Source organism: Canis lupus, chromosome 11 (genome assembly GCF_003254725.2).
Source record: "Canis lupus dingo isolate Sandy chromosome 11, ASM325472v2, whole genome shotgun sequence".
Classification (NCBI taxonomy): domain Eukaryota; kingdom Metazoa; phylum Chordata; class Mammalia; order Carnivora; family Canidae; genus Canis; species Canis lupus.
In genome coordinates, this window is record NC_064253.1 from 46514123 (window position 1) to 46532556 (window position 18434).

The 18434-nt window shown below is 34.2% G+C and overlaps 1 protein-coding gene and 1 long non-coding RNA gene across 11 annotated transcripts in view; one reads left to right on the plus strand and one right to left on the minus strand.

The window, feature by feature from the left end:
* Positions 1–18434, minus strand: part of LINGO2 (leucine rich repeat and Ig domain containing 2) — a 1134307-nt gene that overhangs the window by 1086447 nt on the left and 29426 nt on the right. The window lies entirely within an intron of this gene.
* LOC112649599 (uncharacterized) overlaps positions 1–18434 on the plus strand; it is a 43021-nt gene that overhangs the window by 3875 nt on the left and 20712 nt on the right. The window contains exons 3-6 of the long non-coding RNA XR_003129660.3: positions 959–1041; positions 6201–6270; positions 7067–7212; positions 15628–15779. This is a non-coding gene — a long non-coding RNA (uncharacterized LOC112649599). The remainder of the gene's footprint in view (positions 1–958; positions 1042–6200; positions 6271–7066; positions 7213–15627; positions 15780–18434) is intronic.

Genomic DNA, 18434 nt, shown 5'->3' on the forward strand with positions numbered 1-18434 from the left:
CAGCCATGAAATAAAATGAGAACACAACAATATAAAAATGAGCTGGTGTTTGTTTTCAAATAGGCATTCTATAACTCAAATGATACAATGTTATCAATATATTAGTCATAAAGCAGAGACTATCAGTATCTAAATGACCTAAAGTTGGGTTAGATAGTTTGAAATAATAATAAGGAATATATAATTAAGCAGAGCACACTGAAACAGTATACTGAAGAGGGAGAATTTCTACAAATAACAAAGGTAGAGACCTGCTTCAGCCACATATATTTGTGTGTATGTGTGTGTATGTAAGTGTCTAAACACTTCAAAGCACTGTTCAAAGCAAGAATAAGGGATGAAAAAAAAAAAAAAAAAAGAATAAGGGATGAATGAAAATAAGGTAGTTCCATAATTATTATAGACAATAACAAGAATAGAGTTAGTAACCATTTATATACTAATTTAATAGCTATAACATAGCTTCAGTAAGGCTTCATTTATCGATATTGTTTATTTACAAATTGAGGTAACGTCTCATTTTGTTTTCATAGTTTTTCCTTAGAAATTAAAACAAAAATGAAAATATTTTAATTTTCAAAACTTCCCTCAGAAATTGCTATTACAGCAATGAGAAACAAAATGTTCATCCCATAATTTCAAAACCCATTAAGAAAATATTTTTCAATCTTCCTATTACATTTCTACTTGAATAATACTTGCCATATATCTATATTTGGCATCCTAAAATATTTTCTCAAAATTAATTCAATAATTACTTCAACACATATTTATTGAGCACTTGTTATATCCCAGACACTGTTCTCAACACTAAGTATAGCTACTGTAAACACTGGAAATAAGGCAAGATAAACAGTGAAGTCCTTGTTTTTATGCAGATTATACTCCAGGAGATCCAAAAGCTTATGAACACTTACTACAGTAAGCTAAATAACCCAGATTGATCATTTTTCCACAGACTTGACACTGAACTTAACTTGATGCTGGCATAATCTTAAACTTGAACATCACCAAAACTGCATAATATCTACTGAGCCTAAGGTAAGTTGTAATTGTTTTTCTCCAAATAGTCCTAAGTATTCAAGATTCATAACTATGAGTACTAAATAACAAGAAGAGGAATGTGAATTTCAAGAAAAATAAAAGCCTCTAAGTGAATTTATTCCTTTTTTCCCATTAGTTTTAAGTATTTACAAGAATAAAATTAAGTAGCTATGATCTACTGATACTTAAAGTTTAAGACTCTTGTCAAGTAAAGTAGATATGATCCACATTATCTAATTTCTTAAACCAGTTAACAACATCAGTCTCCAGGAAAAAAAAAAGTGTGTGTGTGTGTGTGTGTGTGTGTGTGTGTAAGAGAATTAAGTAAAAGTTTCGAATGAGGAAATGGTTCTCTAACTGGTATAAAAAAATAATCCACTTTTTAAAGTTGGGATGTGAGCTTAGTTATTCTCTTAGTTCAGAAGTTGCAACTGGAAGTCCCATTGGCTAAATTCAGCTCTCAAATATATTCTATTTCAAGCAGGCTGTCAAGGAGGAAGGGGCAGGGAAGAAGGTAGGTATAGATTTTGTCAATCTTAGACAAAATATGCATTCTGTGTTCTAGACCCCTAACTGCCTCCTATATATTTTGGTCCTCTCTGGGCATTTGAGTTTATGACTTGGTTCTAGTAAGTTCATCATTTTATAGGTGAAAAGTTAAAGTATTATTCAAGGCACATAATACAAGGTTATTATTATTGTATAAGTGGTATTTTAAAAAATGTTAGCAAGATATAAATGGATGTTTTAATGACTACTTGACATTTGCACTATAATATGTAAGCTCTTAGTCCAAAGTCTACCCAACTAAAAGGTTTGGTAAACTCCTTGCATAACTTCACTCCTTTCTCCAATTTGTTAAACTTTTATTTTACTCCATTTACATGAATCACTTCTAAATTTATCACAGGCACCGCAAAATTCATTTACCTTCTATGACTGGATTCTCTTTCTTATGATAAAAGAAATAAAATGCTAAAAATATAAGCAACCAGAAAGAATTCCCAAAAATAGGTAGATAATATATAGTTAGATCGACCTATTGATCCAGAAACCAGCACTCTAAAATCTAAATTGCAAGCAAAAAACACTTGTCTTTTATTACATAAACAAGTAATGGGAAAGAATCTTTCTCTTCACCTTTTAGATATTCAAGAACAGACCATAAAACATCTAAGGAATTATAAATTGGCACCTCGGCAAATCATATATGTCTACTGAACAAGAACACTTTAAATAAAAGCAAACAACTTTCACATAATAAGGATCCATGTAGATCATCTTTTATTACCCTAGGTGCTTGGAATATTCATAATGCAGCAAATGTTTACTTCTGTTTTCACACTGAAATTTAGGTTATCTGAACCAGGATGTCAGATTGGCTGTCAGCAGAAGAGATCCTCAGACATTAATGTTCTTAGCACTGCATTATCACTTGAAACAAGAAAGAGCTAAAGTCTTAAGAGCTTATATGTGACATGTCAGGATTGCTTTAGAATAAACTCTTACGGTATACAATAAAAAGCCTGAAAGATATTCTGTAAAAGATAGGAGTATTTAAGGGAGAGACTCTAAACAAAACAGCATCTGCTCTACTTTTTTCTATCTAGAAAACAAAACAAATAAAAATCTGGCAATATCTTTAAGCCAGTGGAGTCCTTTATATCAACAAGTCTTTCATACATATTTACATATTTTTGAATTGTGAAATATTACACAAAAAGTATCTTTGTCTTGTATCTCATTCTCACAGAAATGGAAATCACCCATGAAACCACCCAGTTCACGTTTTCTACTTGCCTTGAATGCATTTTTGAAGAAGTTTCTTATACCTAATTTAATAATTGCAAGTTTCCTTTGTGAGACAAATTACATATGGATGTGTTATGCAACCATTTCTTTCCACTGAGAGGCCACTCTCTAGTGGTTAGCTATTCCCCAGACAATTTAATGTACCTAAGAAAAAAAGGAAATTAGAATTTTGTAGATGATGTTTCAGAAACGTATCTAAAACTAATGCATTCTTCTTAAAGACATGTTTGTTTAAGTGAGAGACAGTGGGCAGCCCGGGTGCCTCAGCAGTTTAGCGCCGCCTTCAGACCAAGGCGTGATCCTGGAGACCAGGGATCCAGTCCCAAATCAGGCTCCTGGCATGGAGCCTGCTTCGCTCTCTGCCTGTGTCTCTGCCTCTCTCTCTGTCTCTGTGTCTCTCATGAATAAATAAATAAAATCTTTTTTTAAAAAAGTGAGAGACAGTGTGACCTAAAAATAAAGTCTTAAATTAGGACTTAAAAGACCAGAATTAAATTCTCCCCTGTGTCTTACTAGCATTGCAATATTAGACATATCATTTAATATTTTAGATCCCTGTTTCCTTATCTGTGACACTGGAAGAAAAAACTGTCCTTATATGAATGTGAAATAAACAAAACAAGCTAATATATGAAAAACCTCCCTAAAAATTGTATATTTGCAAAATATTTCTGTACTTGGTATACTAGACTCTATTGTTTGCCCATTCATCAACCTTTCCCTTGCATTTTTCTTGCTAACAAATATGTTCAAGTGGCCATGCTCCTGGCTCTAAGGGGTAAATAATGATTGGTTTAAACTGATTAGAGAGATCAATCCACCTATGTCCACCTATATCTGGGACTGGCCTGGAGAGGTGGCTATGAGACTCATTTCTGGCCAAAGAAAGATAGATATATGTGTGCTGGGAACCATTCTGGGAAAGATTTCCCTTCATATATGAAGAAGTCCACTCCACCATTTGCACTTCTCTCCTTTCTGCTTTGGACACCATTAAGTAAAGATATGATACTTGGCATCTTGTGACTAAAGTGAGATAAGTATGAAAACAAAGGCACACATGCTTGGGATGGGTGGTGTAGAAATATGGAAGGAAGCGGACCTAGATGACACAGATGAGACAGACAATTCCATACTGATGTATGTGGTTAGGAATTAATCGCCATGATGCCCTCCACAGGAAGCCTTACTCTCCTCTCCAGTACCAACCAAAGCATGGTTGCTTGCCTACCTATCTGTTGGGAGAGTATAGTTCAGTAGGTTATGATTGTTTTGTTTTTAAATATTAAAGATATAAAACAATTATTTTTTTTAAATTTCAAAAATGTTACAAGAAAGGAGGAGACTGGTTTAATAAATGATGGTTCATTAATATAATATTAAACAGGCATTAAAACTAATGAGGCAGACCAATATGTCTTACAAGGAAAGTCTCCCACATATACTGATCCATAAAAAGCAGAGTTCCAATGCAATACATATCATAGCATAGCATTTAGATTCTGTAAATGATATATCCCTATATTACATAATCAATAGAAAATACTAGAAAGATATAGGATGAATAGTTTACAGTTTTTAACTCAGAGGAAGTAAAAATTCAGACTTTCAAAGTTTTTTATACATTATTCTAAACACTTTGAAATTTCTATAATGTTGGGTCACCTGGGTGGCTTAGTCAGCTAAGCAACCCACTTGTGATTTCGGCTCAGGTCATAATCACAGGGTCTTGAAACAGAGCCCTACCTTGGGCACCACATTCAGTGGGGAGTCTGCTTGAGATTCTCCCCCTCTCCTTCTCCCCTCCTCTTACCTGTGTGTACACATGTTCTCTCTCTCTCTCTCTCTCTCTCTCTCTCTCTATATATATATATATATATATAAAACAAGTAAATCTTAAAAAAAGAAAATTCTATAATGCCTATAAATATATAATTTATGTAAAAAAATACAAATCACAAGTAAGTTTATCTTCCCTGTAAAGAGAAAAAAAATGGTTATAATGAGAAAAAAAACTATTGGTTTCTTTAAAATTAATAAGCAGTACATATTTTACCAAAAGACAGGTGAGAAAGTCTCTGCCTATCGATTATTGCTAAACTCTTAAAATACAAAGTACTTTCAAAGAGTAAATCATATATTTAAATCTTGATTGCTTTTGAGAATTCTAAAATAGTGATTATAGTATTTTTATATTGTTATATAGTATTTTTTATAATGTTATTTTTATTTTAACCTAAAAGCTGTAATGAAGGATGATAGCGAATTTTAGTATCTAGTAATCACAGGTAATGTCAGTCAATTCACTTATTTTAATATGAATCTACCCAAGTAATGATGTTTCACTAATTTTTAATTAATCACATAAATGACTCCTCTCAGTTTACTTACAAACCAGAACCCAAAGTTGGTCCCAATGAAATTAAAACTCATTTATCATAAACTTTGAAAAAGAATTTAGTCAGAGAAATAACATTAAAAAGAGAACTCTGCATTAAGAAAGCACTGTGTTAACATGAGGGAAATACATCATTAAATAATTTTTGATTTCATAGAAGATATTCTGGTTACTTATGAAACATTTAACAATTATCGAAATTTAATGTGTAAGTAAAATCAAAGCAGTCAAAAATGATTCAAAGCTGCAGAAGAAAAACAATCTTTTAGAGCAGCTGATTCTAAATAAATTTAATGACAGGGAATCTACACTTGTTATCAGTGTTCCAACTATCAATCCTTCTAATTAAACTCTTCTTCACAAATCTGTATTACAAGCAAGAAAACAACATTAAAAGACACAGACACACATACAGAGCAGAACACCTGGACACATGAATCACCCATGACTAATTTATATGGCAATTAACTCTTACCCTCTTTTTCTGCAGATATGTACAATCTTAGTTTGTAACATGACAGTAGTCTCTCTCCAGAAATCCTTACACATGCATATATGACACACACTATCAAACTCACAGTTCCCAAGTTGATTTAGTGATAATTTTCAGTGTAATGTTATTTTATTTGAATTAGAGAAACCACAATTTTGGGTGTGAAGATGTTACCTCATACTTCTATTTTAAATTTTTATTATATTACATCCCATTTTATAAGCAGATGAAGTTGAGAAAAATTATGCAATTTTCTTATTTTCACCCAACATATGGGAACATCTGTGGTGTGGTGAGAGAGAAGATTTAATCACCATTGGAATAGGGCCTCTTGATTGCTACCCTAAGATTCAGTTTAATTGGCTATTCTAGAAATCAATAATAAAAGTATATCACCTCTAATGCAGCAGTAATTAAGTTAGGGTTTCTCTATCCCTGTATGTTTTATTTCAGCTTTTGAAGATGTCAACACACATTTTATATCCATGGCATCTCAAAAATTAGAGTCATTGTAAAGCAAAAGGTATGATAAAGGATTTTGCAATTTATACCATGGTCCCAATAATAGGTCACTATTATGCAGGAGCAAGCTCTTTCTATTCAGGTGCTTTGGTCTTTGTCAGATTATGGTTTCTTGATGTAGTAAGAGAGGGGGAAAAAAAGATGATTGTGGGTAAAAAAAAATTTCCAGCCATTTCTCCAAACTGAATTTCACCATGTCTCTTCCAGTCAATCTTAAACATCTGCCATTTGAAAACCATGTAGGAGATTAATCCTACTATGCTTATTATAATGGCCATTTGGATTTCATCTTTCTAAAGAGATATTACGCATCATAAAGAAAAAATGAAGTCTAGCTTAAAAGCTCAAAGGAAACCACCAACACATATGCTAGAAAGGATCTACACATATATATGACACAATTACTAAAATTCATTATAAATACATAGTTCATGAGAATGTCTGTCTAGGGCAAGAAGGAAATTAACATCTCAGAAAATGAGAATAAATTTTTCATCCCATTTTACCACATCAACACAATGATCAAGACTACTTAAAGTGTTTTGTATTCTTTCAAAAATCTTTTCTTTTTCCTTCAATGCATATCTAATGGAATCAGAGTGAAAAGCAAATATATAAAAGATTTACCATGTAAGCTTATGAAAAACCATTAGTCAGACATAAGAATAAGCATGAATTTTACATATCTGAAATGATGGAAATTTTAGAGGAAATGGATAAAATGAGATTATGCTTTGTCTAAAAATTGAAAATATTAATGTACAAAAGTACTCATTTTTCCTTTCTGTTTTTAACAGGCATTGGAAATTAAATAAGATGACCTATTCCACACTGTATTTTTGAAGTTTCACATTGTTTCAAATAAAATTGTACAACATGTGTTTTCATTTTCTCCATGGGACTCATCCTTTATCCTCCCTAAGGCATGGATGATAAATAAGAAGTAAGTTTTACCAGCTGGCATCCTTCATGTGTACCATATTGTGAAAAATCGAAATCAAATTTTCTTGAACTGAAGAACACAGTAAAATATACTTAGTCTGACTGTTCCCAAACCTTCATGTTGTATCTTTATAAAAATATATAACTCTAAGAATAGTATTTCATACTACTTCCTAGGTTTAGACTGACTTCTGGAAAACTGTTTAACAGAAGTTTCAATGGAAGTCTTTCAACCAAGCTTCTGAAAATATATCATTTTAAATGCAATTACATGTCAAATCTCCTTCATGTCTCATGTCAATCAAACCTATCAATTATTTATCAAGAATGTAAAAGTCTATTGAAGTGTATTTGCTAAACCATGACTGGATGGACTCAAAACACTTACATGAGAAGGAAGCTCATAAAGAGCTGATTCAAGACCTACAGAGACTGGGTTATAAATATATTACCAGGGTGTGGTTTAGATGCTTATATGTCTACGTGTGTATGAAGAAACCCTCACACTATAGGTGGCAGATGCAATTGGTCAAAAGCTAAAGAAAATTTTGTTGGATTACTTTTTAAAACTTCATTCAAAAAAATTTTAAAAACTTGAGTATGGTAGTTATGCAGGAGGCCAGGCCAGGGATGAATTTCATCTCTGTCACTTATTGCTCTGTGAACCCAACTGGACAAGATCCTTTATTTCTTTGAGGCTTTAACTAAAATAATGACAATACTTATCTTAGTATTCATTGTTTATGGAAATCAATGGACTACTATTTTTATATTAGCTTTACTGGCATAAAAAGAACTATGTAGAGTCCTGATTCTGCTATTTGAAGAAATGGCGGTTTCACTACTTCTAGGAGAGTAGGTACTACTTTATTGAATATTTTGAACATCTGCATTAAAATGCAACATTAAGGAGTAGCATCCCTCAGGGTGCTCAGAGCCTTACTTTTAAAGCAACATCTTAACATCATGCGTCCTGAGGGAATAGTTTTTTAAAAAGTATATCTGAAGCTTTCAAAAAGGAAAGAATCCTTCAAAAAATGTTTTTGCTCTTTAAATTCTTACAACACAGCATTCCACTTGCCCTTCTCTCCACACTCCTTTCTCTACCCTCTTCTGCAAGGTATGGTGCTAAGCCACAAACAGTCTTTACATAAGAATCTTTACTAACTGCTACCTATGGACCAGACTTGGCGTCAAGCCCTTGATATGCACATACGCCATCCAAAACCCTTTGTGGGAGGGACAAATACTACAGAGTTCTTAGAAACTTTAGGCATTTTACATATATGATCAGAATGAATCTTCACAAATATCCTATTGAGTAATTATGGATATTCCCCATTCATATTCATTACCAATTATTCATTACCAATTATATTGGTAATTATGAATATGAGAAAAATAAGGTTCTCAGAAGACAGGCAACTTGCTAAGGGTCATCTTGCCTCAACACTGCCTTTTCTGTTAACTTCTCTGCTTCCCCTCAGACTGCTACTAAGACTATCCTGGTGGCCTTGGAGACAGATGTGCCTTATGGGGACTGGAATTGATCTGTCAACACCTCAAAGATAGCTAGTTAGGGAAGGTGGTAAAATCAGCAGACACATTCCAATTATTTCTCTCCCCTCATCTTTCCCTTGGCCACTTGTTCTCTCTCTCTTTGGTTCTCTTTCTCTCTCTCTCTCTCTCTCTCTCTCACACACACACACACACACACACACACACAGAGTTGTGCTATGATGGCTAAGAGTATGGAGTTCCCCTTCAGTATCCAAAATGGGTAAAGGGGTGTGTTATGTCTGTCCTTCTATTTATACTCATGATAAAGAGCTTAACTAATTACATTCTGTGCAGAAAACCCAGCACCTAAGAAAGAATTGGAAATATAATAATTTGTTACTAAGAATTGCAGCCCCAGGGAATGTTATTAGGATGTACAGAAATATGAGACAACCATCAAGTTAAAGAGACAGATGTCATATAAAAACATAACCAAAATTTCTACAAACTTCAATATTTTTTTATTATATTTTTTTATTTTTATTATACTTTTATTATAAAAAAATATTTTTCTTTTTCTTTCTGACAGAATGACAAGAACCAGAAGCAATAAGGAAAAGGGAGTTATCAAATAATTCCATTCCCTGAGGACAAAAATTAGAATTTGACTGACAAGTAGGAGCTAGAGTCAAGAAAAGACTTTAACTGAGCAATAGTAGACAATTGAGTATTTTTAGCCCTAGCCAATCAGCTGGCTGAAGTCCACACCTGGCTTAGCACAGCTGGATAAATGGTCAATGCTTAAAGCATGATCACTATGAATAAATAAGGGTTAGTTAAAAGAACATTAAAATATTGGTCAGCAAGTTTTAGTTATTTAGGAGAAATACTAAAAAGGCACTGATCTTTTTCTTCCACTTTAAAAAAAATGATATTGTAAATATGATCATAAAGATCAAATAAATTAAGTAATTATTATAATAGCAGCAATGACTATATAAATTCCAAGTCATAAGGCAGTTTTTCTTATAAAACAAACTATATACTTACAAATCACACCAATATTTCATTAGAAATTATGGCTTGCATCATTTTATGGAAGAGAAAACTGAAGTTTAAAGAAGCCAATGCAGTTTCCTAAAATTTCAGTCAGTAAGAACATGGCTGAGCAAAAGTAGCTAGATTTTAGTGTTGTTAATTAAATTTCGGAGGCCCTTATTTTCATTGACTACTCCCAAAGCCCTGTATCTAATTTTATGTTAACATTTTTAAAAGGGCCTCCCAAAATATATAATCTTCAAGGACCCATAAAACTTGGATTTTCCCCAAGAAAGGAAACCATTACTCAGATCTTACCCAAAATCCAAAGCTTTTTAAAACTTAACCCTCTTATAGTGCTTTTAATTTTACAACTCTTAGTTTTTTCTTCCACTAATCATAATACTGATTCTATCTTTACAAATGCATTTTTTTAGGTACTGTTAGCTTTTTGGAACTTTTAGGTAGAATATAAGAGGAGTTTACTCCCTAAACACCCTACAAAGAAATGACTGTAGAGTCTGTGACACTGTTGAAAATTGCCCTAAAATATCAAATGCCAAGGACTAAGTTAAAATTACAAAGGCAAGGGACGCCTGGGTGGCTCAGCAGTTGAGCATCTGCCTTTGGCTCAGGGTGTGATCCCGGAGTCCTGGGATCAAGTCCCACATCAGGCTCCCTGCATGGAGCCTGCTTCTCCCTCTATGTCTCTACCTCTCTCTGTGTGTCTCTCGTGAATAAATAAATAATTTTTTTAAAAAAAATTACAAAGGCAAATGCTATGCCCTCTCTCTTTTTTACCATATCTCCATACTTATCCTTGTTTAAATAGTTAACAAGTATTGAACAACTACTTCTACCATTACCTCCTATGGTCTTACCCACCTTTATTTAGTATTTCTATTATGTTTCCTCTCGTTTTCTCTAATCTTTTTCTATTCTATACCCTCTCCCTCTCCATTGTTGTGACTTTGAATTTATCTATAGATTCATACAAGTATCTTTCCATTTGTTAATTCAATCAACAAGTATGTAAACCAAGCACCAACTACATGCCATAATTATACTAAGTATGAGGTAGAGGAGGGATAGTGAACCAAGACAAAAATGACTTTCATTGTCTTACATTCTAGAAATAAATACAGTAAACAATTGACAACATAATATATTTTTAACTTCGGCTGTATTACAAGCTATAAAAGATACCTACTGGAAACTATGAGTAGGTATACTTATAGCTAGTAAATTTCTATACTCATAAAAAGTAAATCTTACTCTGGTAGAAGTAAAGAGAAAACTTTCTCAAAGAGGTGTCTTCTAAGCTGAGTTATGAATGATGTGTTGAGATTGACTAAACAGACAAGTAGAGCCCTCCAGGAAGAGGAAAGAAAAGCAGAAAAGCCCTGAAGAACAAAGGACTAGGGCATTCCAGAAATGAAAGGAAGGCTTCTGTGGCTAAAGTCAGAGTGCTATAGGTTTGGGTTGGTTGAGGCCGTTGACATAGGCAAGGGCCAAATCACCTAGGACAGCAGATCTTGTTAAGGAAAGTGGCATAACAAAATGTTCCTTTTGCACTATAAATCTAAAATTATTTCAGTGATAAAGCCTCCTTTCATCATTTCTGTGATATTAATATACCACATTAACTCCTTGCTCCATGATGCTATTGTTCATGCCCTTTTAACAAAACAAGGTGAACTTCTGGAAGGAGCTATTGTTTAGATCTCAGGTATGCTTGCTTCTCAAGACAACAGTTATATTCTCAATTAACCTAGATATCTTTGTAGGATACTAATGGCTATGTAAAATCCTCAGTTCCTGATCATTGTGAGCATTTATTTCAGAGTGATTATATGTTCTCTCTACAACTTCCCTAATACACTCTAAAAATATGCACGGGTGGATGCACATTTCTGCAGTATATTTCCATGATAAATTAAAACAGATAAAATCTTAAAATATAGAATAAAGTGGACCCCAGGCAAAAGTACACTTTGTAATTTCAAGTTATCATTACTATAATATTCGATTCATTTTCGACTTTCTACAATGATTTAATTTTAAAATCAAAACTTAAAATTCAATCAGATAACAGTTAAAAAGGAGCAACTCAGTTAAATAGCCTTATTGAAAAACACATTTATTCCATGAACTTGAATGAATAAAAAATGCAAAAGAATCAATAGGTAGGTAGAAAGCAGGAAGGCAGCATTAAATTACAGGAAGATACCATATTGGGAGGAAAAGGAGTCTCATAATTGAACTTTCATTCATTTACCCAACACCAGGAAACACAAATACATAGACACACACACAATTACCCCACCTTTCTCTTCCATACATACGAACATGAAAATGAAGAGTAAACAAGAATATCTGGTACTTTTTTTACTTGTGTTTCCTGGTCCTTTCAATAAACATTACTTGAACCTATGGCTCTATAGAACTAGGTGATTATAAGTAAGGATGTAAAATATGCATCTACTAGATTACAGGGACTTCAGTAGGTGAAAGTTTCCCCACATTACATGTGAGAGGTATGCATATTTTCAGGTTTGGGAGAATGCATATCCTTCTAAGTTTTATGCCTCAAAGACATTCTCCTGGCCTCAGCAAGTTAACACTAACCTCAAAAACCAGTAATTCTAAAATCCAGACTACTGTAACAAGCAAGAGACTATACAAAAATCCCTATTTCTCCTCTATTCTCAATTTTCTATCATCATCAAAAATCATAGATAAAAATTTTCTGCTTCTCCAAACTGCTTCCATTTTGTGTGCTCACACATTTTTTCAAAGCTTCTATGCCATCTTCCCTCACATTCATGCCTTCCTTCCATGAAGGAATCATTCCTAAAGTATAAAGTACTTTGGTATGCCCTGAAGGTATCTGGAAAGATCTGGGCTATCTCTGTAATTTCTATGTACCCTTTATATTTTATCAATTAAAGGGAAAATAGGTAAAGAGGGAAAAGCCATTGGTGCAAGCGTTTAATGATCCAAGTGTAATATTCAAGGCTATAAGACAGTAGCAAGGGAAGAAACAGAAGGAAGAAAACAAACACAAACAACAACACAGTATAGGGCTGTTTCTCAGAGACTGAATTTCGTAAAACTAACTGGCTCTTACTGCATGACAGTTCTGGGTAGAATTTACTTCCCTAAAAACACAATCAACATCCAATAAAGAATACTTTGTATTCATAATGGCAAAGTAACTGCTATATATATTAAAAATTAGGATATACGTAACAGCATGGTATAGTCAAAAGAGTGAGTTTGGGAAATATAGATGCAGGATTCACAGATACCAATTAGTGATATGATCTTTAACAATTTACAAAACCTCCAGGAGGCTTAGCTTCCTCATCTACAAAATGGAAACAGAAATGTTGACCTCATAGTTACTATAAAAGTTAGTAATGGGTTCTTTGTAGTATAGGGTGAATATTCAATATAAAGTGGCTTTTATTATTAAAAGTATTATCTTCTATAATGATGCCTAAATTGACCCCATCACTTACGTAACATTCAGATCAGAAGTTTTAATGTGACTAACTTTGAATTAAGAAATTTTCCAGCAATTTCACTCTTTGCTGAATTTACTGCTTGAAAAGAGTTACATTTTGGAAAAAAAGCATAAATCTTAGACACTGAGATATTCTTAGATACCATGATAATATGAGGACTAGAAGAGGAGTTGAGAGGGTCCCTTAAATTTAGTAAGAACCCCAAAACAATCCTACAAAGCATAATAAAAGGAAAGAGCCAGCTGAAGTTGAAATAAACTGATCCAGTAAGAAATGAGCAAAGGAGTAAGACGCTTGTTTTCTTCTACCACAGGGACATGGGCTTTTATAGCTAGCCAATGTGCAATGCCATATAACCCAAGCAACACAACCCCAGCACTGGCCTACATTTTTTACAAATGAGTTAAAAAAAAAAAAAAACTTAGGTAGCTATTACCATAAACATCAAAAGAAAAACAAAAAAACAAATAATGAGATTATTAAATTCAGGTTGAAGGAAAGAAATGTTGAAATGCCCCACTCCATGTAGTTCTGAGTGTGGCTGTTAATAATATGGTCTCTATGAGTGACATCCCCTGCAAGTGCACAGTACACAACTTCTGTGGCCATAGGAGCTGGCCCTACATAACCCAACCTTGAGGAATTTCAGTACAAAACAGAAAGAAAAAGAGAGAACGAGATGAATTTGATGAGTATGGGTTATAACTTGCCTTGTAAAAAGGTCTTTCACTTTATAAAATACCTTATTACCGGTAAGCCTTTAAAATAGCAAGTACTCTGTGCATTTTAAATGATTCGGTTTAGAAAACATCACAAGGAACATAACTTTTTTTCAGGAACCCACCTTTTACTTTGTTGGAGATATGCATTAACAACCAGTTAAAAGAAAAGTCCCCAGGTATAGAAATCTGTCTGGCGGGAATCAGGATGTAGAATTCAACCCCTAAGTACGGCAGGTCAAGGTCAACAAGCAGATTTCAAACAGGAAGCACATACAAAATTAATCACAAACCCAGACTCAGAACCCAGCTGGTATTTCCAATAGTAGAAAAGGAAAATTCACAGTTGAAAGAGAGGCCAAGATAGAAAAGGTAAATACTAAAGGTGTGAATACTGGCATTTCCCAAGATGACTGACAATAAACTCAGTAGTTCTCTAGCTCTCTTAACAGAGAGAAATGTTGCCCAATGACCTCAATACATGGCAAAGCCAGCATGTGAACCAAACGTGGGTCAACAGATTAATCTCCTTGGTTTAAGTATTCTACCTGTGAGCCATGCAAAGAAATAAATCTCTACATATCTCCTTCTTTGCTTTCTTCTGTCCTTCCTTCCTCCGTCCTTCCCTCCCTCCCTTCCTCTTCTTGTTTTTCTTCCTCTTCTTTTTCTTAGATGATCTAGCCTGTGAATCAATCATCAATAGCTATGGGTAAATCCTGTCAGAAGACAGTATTTTGTATTTGCTAGAAAAGAAAATGATAGATTTCACATTTTAAAATTATTCCTTCAAGGAAGTAGATTAAAAGAATTCACCTAAATTAGCAGGCCCTCCAAGCATAGTGAGATATAAATCTAGAGCTATTCAATTTCAAGTGGTAAAAAGTGACACCTACTTAGTATATGTAAACTAAGAAGTCCATGAAAGGAATATGAGCAAAATCTGCATGTGGGCAAAAAAAAAAAAGTGCTAACTGTATCTAGAAAATAACAAATGATAAAGCCAGAATGTGTCATATGCCCATATTAGCAGAAGGACAAGAAAAGGAATAGGAGTGCAAATTGCAAATGATAAAACAGAAACCAGAATGCTAAGGGCAATCAATTTTCTATTTTCATGGAAACAAACTAAGAAAAATATCATCAAGAGATGAATTGCCACAACCCAGAAACAAGAAATCTTGCTTGAATAAGCTAAGAAATTATTTACCCCCCACAAAATATTTTATTGAATGAAAAAGTTAATCAGAAAATCTTCAGTGTAGTGGGTGAATTATGTCTAAAAATCTCTCTGGTTATTCTTTCCATAAAGAACTGAGGCTGAGGGGATCCCTGGGTGGCTCAGCGGTTTAGCACCTGCCTTTGGCCCAGGGCGTGATCCTTGAATCCCGGGATCAAGTCCCTCGTCAGGCTCCCTGCATGGAGCCTGCTTCTCCCTCTGCCTGTGTCTCTGCCTCTGTGTGTGTGTGTGTGTTTCTCATAAATAAATAAATAAAATCTTAAAAAAAAAAAAAAGAGAACTGAGGCTGTGATTGAGACAACCCGGAGCCTAAGATAAGCAGCCTGATGCTGCCAATAATATTCTGCAGCATCATTTATGGCATATATAATACCTCCATCTTCCTTTTGCAGTTTCATAAATAAGGGAAAGTCCAGGAGCCGGGAGACCTGGATCTGAGTTTCAAAGTCATTCTCTGAGCAAGAAGGAATGCTGACAATGACTACAGGGACTTTGTCTCATCTGTTCACCTTTTCCCTGAGCACTTCGAACAGCACCTTACACGGTAGGCCCACAGTAAATATTTGCTTAATTTATGTTGGATGAATAAATTATATATCCCCTATTTTTTTGGTTGAGATTTAAGGCTATTTCCTCATGTTCTGCTCTTGTAAAGTCCCTGATGACAACAGAGAATAGCTGCTTGTGTTCTTACACAAAGCAACCCTCCAAAAATTTGAGAGCCATTAGGTTGCCCCTCAGTCTTCCATTCAACATTGCCTACTTGTTTCTCTTTGTTCTACTACCTACAAATGTAACACTTCAGAAGTACTTCATATAATATTTAAATGATATTTAACATCCGGAGTGCTTTTCATCCTTAGAGCTTCTTGAAAATAAAGTTAATTTAATAAGAAGATTGCAGTGAAAGAACATGCTCTTATCTAAAGCACCACAACGTGAATAACAAGGATTGAGAAAGTAATTGGACAAGTATATGCACGCATATGTAAATATCTTTGCTTAAGTAGTTTTGCAGTGAAAAACACTGTTTAAATAACAAATTTTAACAGGGCAGGCTCAATGTACCATTTCCCTTTTATGATGAAGCAACTGAAGAATTTTCTCAAACCAAGAGAAAGTGGTCAACTGCATTTACAATTGGTTAATGTTCATAACAAAGAAAGAACACACAAATATGTGTTCTGAAAATTAAAAAATATTTTTATAGGACTCTTAAGGAGTTTCATTTAACATGCTCTCAAGGTCATGCTAAAAGTTTTGGTTAATGTTTTTACTGAAATTGCCAAGTACATGTATTTTTAAAGCACATTAAATTCACGCTCTACTGAGGGCAAGGAGGGAGAGAGTAGAGGGGAGGGTGATTCTGCTTCCAAGCATCATTATTCAGGTTGATGATTAAAGCATGAGACAATTCTTCTAAGAGAATACATACATCTCCGTGCGAGGGGTTTAGTGATTGGATTAATTACCCATTACAGGAAACCACATGAATTTATGTTTTAAATACTTTTACATAACATAAATTCCTCTAGTTATTTCTTTTGTTTTGTTTTGTTTTGCTTAGGGGAATTGATAAGCTTGAAAAAATTACCTTATTTTCAAGCTAAAATAAATGTTCCCAACGTAAGTAATCATTGTCACGAAGTTTATTACATATATATAGAAATCCTAATAATAATAACACCTACCTTTTTCTTTCTTCCTTCCTTTTTTTTTCATGTTATCAGTTAGTTCTTGTTATGTCACAAACCAGCCCAAAAAATTATGGTTTAAAACAACAACCAATTATTTTAACAAACCTAAATTAGACTCTCTAGGAATAGCTGGGAAGTCTCATTGATCTGTGCCCAGCTCAGCTGATCTCAGCTGGACTCATTCATTCATCTGGTGAATGGGCAAGGGACTGGTTTGGCTCTACTCCATGGGGTATCTCATTTTCCTCTAGGATACTTTATGCAGATTTTGATGATGACAACAGGAATTCAAGAAAGAGAACAGAGCACACTGAGCTATTAGAGACTTTGGTCAGAAGTGGCACCCCTCAGAACTATATACTCTAAGGAACAAACAAGGCCCAAGGCGTGGGAAATAGATTCCACTTCTTGATGGGAAGAACTGCAAAGTCACATTGAAAAATGAATAACTGGGGCAATTTCTGCATTCAACCTACCAGATATGCCTATTATATGCCAGGCACTGTTGTTTGCACATTATATACTTTAAACACATTATTTCAATTATACTTAAAATAACCCCATGAGAAAGGAAAGAGGAAATTAATGTTTAAAGAAGTGAAATAATGACCTACCAAGAGCACACAGCTAACCTCCATAAAAATTTAGGAGAAAAATCAATTTATACTTTGCAAAGAGCTTTTATATAATTCCTCCTTTTAATTTGTACAATGGTAGTGAGTAAAGCAGAGAATATTCCCATTTTACAAATAGTGCTTTGAAAGGCAGGGTGAACTGGTACAACTTCACTCTTCTCACTCTGGGACCGATGCCCTTCCTCATCATCTTGCTACCTCATGATCCCAAAGTAAATAATGATTTGTAGCATTTACAAACACCACGGAATCAAAGTAGATGTGAAAAAAATTCAAAAAGGGGTATACATATGCTGTATCTCAAAAGCAGCTGGTTTTGCTGAAAGTAATCCAAAAAAAAAGCCATTGGATACGGAAGTTGTAATATCAAATGCCACCTAGCATCTGAAGAGTTTTTAAAAGACAATCAGGGGATCCCTGGGTGGAGCAGTGGTTTGGCGCCTACGTTTGGCCCAGGGCGCGATCCTGGAGACCCAGGATCAAATCCCACTTCGGGCTTCCAGTGCATGGAGCCTGCTTCTCCCTCTGCCTGTGTCTCTACCTCTCTCTCTCTCTGTGACTATCATAAATAAATAAAAATTTTTAAAAAAAGACAATCAGGGTGTATATTCATTTTTATTAACTTAAATCAAACTTTCCAGGCAGATCTATCATTTTTTTCCTTCTCTGTAGACAACCAACTTCTACCAATAAATTCCCATTTGACTTTGGAAAATTAACTTCTTACATTCCACTTTTCCCATTTATAAAATAAGGAGCTTGAATTATAATTGACTCTCCTACAATACAAGCATTAGGGGTGTAGACTCCCGTGCAGTAGAAAATCCACATATAACTTTCAACTCCCCTAAAAGTTATTACTAACAG